The sequence below is a fragment of the Octopus bimaculoides genome, chromosome 6, assembly GCF_001194135.2.
Source record: "Octopus bimaculoides isolate UCB-OBI-ISO-001 chromosome 6, ASM119413v2, whole genome shotgun sequence".
In the NCBI taxonomy this organism is placed as follows: domain Eukaryota; kingdom Metazoa; phylum Mollusca; class Cephalopoda; order Octopoda; family Octopodidae; genus Octopus; species Octopus bimaculoides.
Window position 1 is genome coordinate 38,283,818 of NC_068986.1, and position 6,672 is coordinate 38,290,489.

The 6,672-nt window shown below is 36.2% G+C and overlaps 1 protein-coding gene and 1 long non-coding RNA gene across 3 annotated transcripts in view; one reads left to right on the forward strand and one right to left on the reverse strand.

The window, feature by feature from the left end:
• The window catches only part of LOC106881835 (oxysterol-binding protein-related protein 8), a 135,528-nt gene that overhangs the window by 31,067 nt on the left and 97,789 nt on the right, over window positions 1–6,672 (forward strand). The window lies entirely within an intron of this gene.
• Window positions 1–6,672, reverse strand: part of LOC128248122 (uncharacterized) — a 124,008-nt gene that overhangs the window by 16,746 nt on the left and 100,590 nt on the right. The window lies entirely within an intron of this gene.

Consider the following 6,672-nt stretch of genomic DNA (forward strand, 5'->3'; position numbering starts at 1 on the left):
ACACACACACACACACACACACACACACACACACACACACACACACACACATACATATACACACACATGCACACATATATTCAACAGACTTTTTTAAGTTTCCATCAAACAAATTCACTAAGAAAGCTATGGTTGGCCTGAGGTTAAAGTAAAGGACACTTGCCTAAGGTACCATGCAGTGGAACTGAACTGTGAACCATGTAGCTGGGAAGTTTCTTACCACAAAGCTACACCTGCACCTATACCCAGCTACACCAGCACCTGTACACAGCCACACCTGTACTACGTTGAAGAAAGAAAAAAATAACACAGAATTGGCACAACTTGCTGTCACAAAAGCAGCGGCACTATAAAATTGATTTATGGTCCATTAGCTGGCAATGCTTGAGATCACCTCCTGTAGTGCCTGGAGAGGGATAGCTTCTATCAAGCTGACTTAACTATGATTTGCAGCATGTTAGGAGCTATGCCATTGACTAGCTGGAAAACCTTTCAAAGTACAATAGAGTGCTTACTCAGTTTGTAGCAAATGAGTAAATACTTAATTTTATCATGGCAGTTCAGTTGGTAAGTGCACGAGTGATGTAATATGATCACCAACACAACGTGTATGTTTCCTGTGTACCACTTATACTGATATTGCTACTTGTGTTAGAAAACAGATCACCAAAATCCATTACCTTCTAGGGAGTGTCATAAAAAATATAGGTAAGTTCTGTTACTTGGAAAATAAATATTAAGTGACAATAATGTATCTTTATCTTTTACTTGTTTTAGTTATTAGATGGCAGCCATGCTGGGGCACCACCTTGAAGAATTTTAGTCAAATAAATTGGCCCCAAGTACCTATTGTTTTTAAGTGTGGTACATATTCTATCGATCTCCTTTGCTGAACTATTAATTTATGGGGACATAACAACCACACTGGTTGTCAAGTGTAGTGGAAGGACAAACAGACACAAAGATACACACACACACACACACACACAACATATATTTACACGATAGGCTTCTTTCATTTTCCACCTACCAAATCCACTCAGGGCTTTGGTCAGCCAAAGAAAACACAAACCCAAGGTACCATACAGTGGGACTGATCACATGTCTTAATGACACATGCAATTCACTGGTGTAAGGGTGTTTCAACCTTGCTGCATGTTTCCTCAGTCACCCTTTTAGACCAATGAATGTTACAAGAGTAAATAATTTGTTCGCTGATTTCTATAAAAAAAAGCTATATAATGTTCTATCTCCCTGCAAACTCCTGCTAGCCTATTATTTTAGTACCATAGTCTTGAATTGACCAATGCTTTGTTTGTGAAATTTTGTAGGCAGAAGCTTATCAGGTGTATGCATGTATACATATATACACTGATTTGTTTGCATTACATCTTTTCTTTCCATGCTGGGGAAAATTTAGTGTTTAGAAGGTAACATATGTTGCAATATTAAATTCTGCATTAAGGCAGTGGGCTGGCAGAATAATTAGCATGCTGGGCAAAATGCTTAGCGACATTTCGCTCGTCTTTACATTCTGAGTTCAGATTTTGCTGAGGTCAGCTTTGCCTTTCTTCTCTTTGTAGTCAATAAAATAAGATCTAGTTGAGTACTGGGTTCGATGCTATTGACTTATCCCCTCCCACAAACTTGCTGGCCTTGTGCCACAGTTTGAAACAATATTGAATTCTGCATTGTCTTATGCTGTGCAACCTTCTCTTTTGTCCTCTCTCAGGTTGATAAAATAAATACCAGACATCAGTATTGCAGTTAATATATGTATATGCTTTATGCTTTAAGTGCTTTACTCTCTATGGAACATAAGCCTTGTACCAGTGCAGTCACAGTACAATGGCTGAAACCAATAAAAGAATAAAAGAATCCAAATCCTATATGTTTTCAAAAGTTAATATTTAATACTCCAATTTGTTATAAGACATTGAAATGTCAATTATTAACAGTTTAACTCAGTAGTTTCGTAATTGCTTTGAGAGTCTGCAACATAGAATCATTCAACAAATCAGAATGCTCTGTAGTTGTACTGTTGTTGCATTTTTGTTAGTAATTCCAGATACCCTGTTTTACGCTAAGTCTTGGGACTACAGAATATATAATTTTTTTTTTTTTACTTTTTATATGGTCTGAATAAAAATGAATTGATGGGGTTGCTGTTGTACATATAGAGGCTATACTCTTTTTTTTTTCTACCATTGTTCATGTTTGTAACTGTCCATAACTCACCAGTTGGCAATGTGGAGAAAATTACTACATTGAAATTATTGATATATTATGCAGTAATATTGCAAAACTAACAGCATCATTTTCACCATTAACTAACTAAAATTTTTTTTTTTTATTGGGCTCTTTTGTTATTTATGTGTCAGTCATTGGATGGTAGCCAAGTTGGGGCACCACTTTGAAGGGTTTAGTTAAACAAATTGACTTCAGTCCTTGTTTTTTAAAACCTGGTACTTATCGTATTACTTTCTTTGGCCAAACTGCAGGACGTTAACACACCAACACTAATTGCTTAGTGGTGCTGGGGCACAAACACAACACAAACTCAAGACACACACATGCATGTATGTGCGTATATATATATATAAACATAAAAACATGACAGGCTTCCAGTTTCTGTCTACCAAATTCACTCAGAAGGCTTTGGTTGGCTCAAGGCTATGGTAGAAGACACAAGGTGCTGTATAGTAGAACTGAATTCAAGACCACATGGTTGGGAAGCAAGCTTCTTAACCAGACAGCCACATCTGTGCCTATCACTATTCTTTATTGCATTATAAGAAAATATTTTTTGCAACAAACTTTAACTCTTTAGTGTTTAAGCTGGCCATATCCGGCCCAAATATTCTACATGTTTTATATTTGAACTAGCCATATCTACTCTCTCACACCTAACCTACATTGACATTCTAAAAATAAATAATCACATCATTGAAATCTCAAAGCTATGAAATAATGCATGATTAATTCAAAACAATTTGAGTGAAAAAGCATTACATTTAACAGAGTAATCTGAACATTAAAGAGTTAAGTAACTTAAAAATGTTAATCTCTGTTTTATTTATACAATGAACCTTCATTAAAATGAACTAAAAGGAGGAAAGAATGCTCATTTTAGCCAATTGTCTGAATTTGTTTTGGTTAACAGATAGTCGAATGGTTTATGTTTATAATACTGGAAATATACACTGTCCATGATGAACAGCATAAACAGTAAAAAAATTACGGAAAATATTAGAACTATCATATAACTTTATAAAACATAAATATATCATCACCATCACCATTTAATGTCCACTGTCTATGATGGCATGGGTTGGACAGTTTGACTGGAGCTGGCAAGCAGGAGAGCTACACCAGCCTCCAGTCTGATTTGGCATGGTTTCTATGACTGAATGTCCTTCCTAATGCCAACCACTTTACAGACTGTGCTGAGTGCTTTTACACAGCACCAGCACAGAACTTTTGTTGGCCAATCCTCTTCACCAGGAGAGTGGCCTTAACACGTCTGCTGTCAAGTATGGGTCTTCTGGAGTACAGTAAGATGCCAGATATCTCAGTCCCTTGTAATCTTGCCTGAAAGGTTCAGTGTTCTGAAGGTTGTCCTTCACTACTTCATCCCATGTCTTCCATGTATTTCATCTATTTTGAGAGATCAGCACTTCTTTATGGAGCTGTCAGCATCCATCCAAATCAGGTGACCAAACCAGTGCAGTCTTCTCTCTTGCAAACTGCATCTAATTCCTCTTATGCCTAACTGCTCTCTCAATACACTAGCACTCCGTCAAACATGTACACTTAAATTACACATCCAGTGGAGCATGAAATTATTTAACATTACCCTAAAATTGAAAAGCTAATATTAAAAAAACTGTTAATTTCATTTATCTGTGGTAGATGACATGTGAGATGAATGTGGTTAATTGGGAGTAGAGTAGAAGTGATAACTTATTATTATGAGTCATTAGAGCAGTGATGCTCCGCTGCGTCTTACTTGCTACTTGTAGAAGTATGAAGTGACTAAGGAGTGATTGAGTCAATGGCAGTTTGATCATTATTATCAGCAAGCTCAACAGCTGCTGCAGGGTTAGGATGATTTGGCTTCAAGAACAAGGTCAAAATTCAGTTGTCTCTCTTGCTGTACCTGCGTCTGGAGAAGGAATTCTGTTAAGACCCTGGAAATGTTGATGATATTTCTGAACATTAGTGTCTGTTGACTAGTCAATGTATGAAATTACTTTATCAATGAATTCACAACTGTCAGTATGGTTTCTTTGGACATGGTTTGTTAACTTGTTCTTTCTGACTATCTTTGCTGTCATCAATAATATCGACATGCCCTATTTCTTCTCTTCACACTTTGTATCTTTGGTCTCTATTGGTGTTTTCTAATTATCTACAATGGAGCCATGAACTATACAATGAATATCCAGAGTTACTCATGGTCAGTGAATTTTTAATAAAAATGTGAAGGTGATTTATCAATTCAAAAATCGATATCCTCAAAATAATCAAACTTTCTGATTTTTAAATGCTAAAAACCTTCCTGACGACCGTCTAAAAATATCGTAACCATTGGTCCAGCCATCTGGCCGTGAAGAGTGGACAAACAGACAAACACAATACCCATTATAGTAAGATTGCAAATCTGCCCATCTATGATGAGAAATAAAGGGATAGTATTGCAAATCTAAACCCTCTAAATTCATGAACTCTACGGGGTGGAAATCCAGAGTTAATCCTCTTCTCGAGAATTTTAACAAAAACAAATCAAAGATAATTTATCAATACAAACTCAATGTCCACTAAATAATCATACTTATTCACATTTTTTTCACTAAAAGCCTTCCTGATTATCTCCTTTGTAATCCCCCAAAACATCATGACCATTGGTCCAGCCATTTGACCGTAAAGAGGGAACAGACAGACAGATGGACATAATGCCTATTATAGTAAGATAAGAGGTTAGAAACCTTTCATACTTAACTCATTTAACTTCTTTCTGACTAGTTTGATTTTCTGTTGATGTGCAGCCTCTCCACTGTAGCTTCACAGTTGAAGGGAATCCTAGTTTTGCAGGCTACATGGAATCTTTTTAGTACTGATGCTATAGGGAGGAGGGAACCACTCAGCACATACTGTAAAGTAGTTGACATTAGGAAGGGTATTAAGCAATGGAAACCATGCCAAAACAGACCTAGGAGCACGAAGCAGACCTCAGACCCATCAGATCCTGTCAAGCCATTCAGACCATGGAGCATGGACATTAAATGAGGATGATATGTACTTGTTAAATGTTAGTTCTTGTTCTCATTTTTGTCATTCTCCAGTTAACCCACCATCCATCTAGTGTGTATCATGATATGACTGGTTGTGGCCATAACTGTCACAATATTTCATAACAAAGAATAAGAAAGCAGGTTTCCTATTGTGATTTATGATTATACTTTTGAGTGAGCTTTATAACTATGATAAATTTACAATTTTATGTCTATGCAGCTCACGTATAATATTTCCCTAAAAAATTGATATTTGAAGATGGCAGAAAGCAACACCGATAGTCTCATTCTTAATACTGACTTTGTTAGTTTTATCTGCTGTCTGACTTAACAGGGTTGAATAAGGGTTTACTATATATTTCCTGCTGGATTTCAGTATCTATAATATTAATATACTAGTTTATGCTGCTAAATGATTAGTTGAAGCAGGGAACAAAGACAGGGATAAGTGTTTTAGTGAAGGGGGATGTGGTAGCAGTTAGAGGTAGGAGTCAGGGAATGTTATTATATTGGTTTCAAGTTTTGGCACAAGTCTAGTAATTTCAGGTGAGAGGAGTAAGTTGATTACATTGACCCCAGTGCTCAACTGGTAATTATTTCATTGACCTCAAAAGGATGAAAGGCAAGTTGACCTCAGTGGAATTTGAACTCAGAATGCAAGAACAGAAGAAATGCCATTAAGCATTTTGCCTGGTGTGCTAATGATTCTGTCAGCTCACTGTCTTAGGGAGTGCTATTATATTAAACAGTGAGCATGAAAGTATATCTATATTCTTGGAATGCAAACATTGTATTGTCAAGCTTAGATTTTCATTTTGTGCATGTGGAAGTATACATACATGTATGTGCAAGAACACAGCTACAAAACACGATGGAGAAAATAGCACTCAACTCCAGGTACCAAAGGTAGGGTCAAATATTAAATTTTAGTGATACTGAAAAACCTTGCAAGAGATTACTGCTTCAGCTTCATTAATGATATTTTGCCGTGGGCTCTCACCAATGAAATTGCAAAAGTACCACCATGACATGGAGCACATATCAGGCATTTGATAACTGTCACAGAGTTCATCCTTCTCCAGAGAGGAACATAGAAAGAATGAAAGAGAGAAAAAGTTACTAGGGTACATGATTGATAGTTTATGAATTAACCTGAAAAGGTTGAAATGTAAAGCTGATTTGAACTCAAGGAACAGAGAGAGAGAGAGCTGTAGTGATTATTGCAAGGCAATCTAGCCAACACTATAATGGCTAAGTCACTCCATTCTCTTATGCAAATGACTGACTCGACTTAAATAAAAAATACAATATATATGAGACAGACTCAACCAAAATATAATATATAATATATATATATATATATATATATATATATATA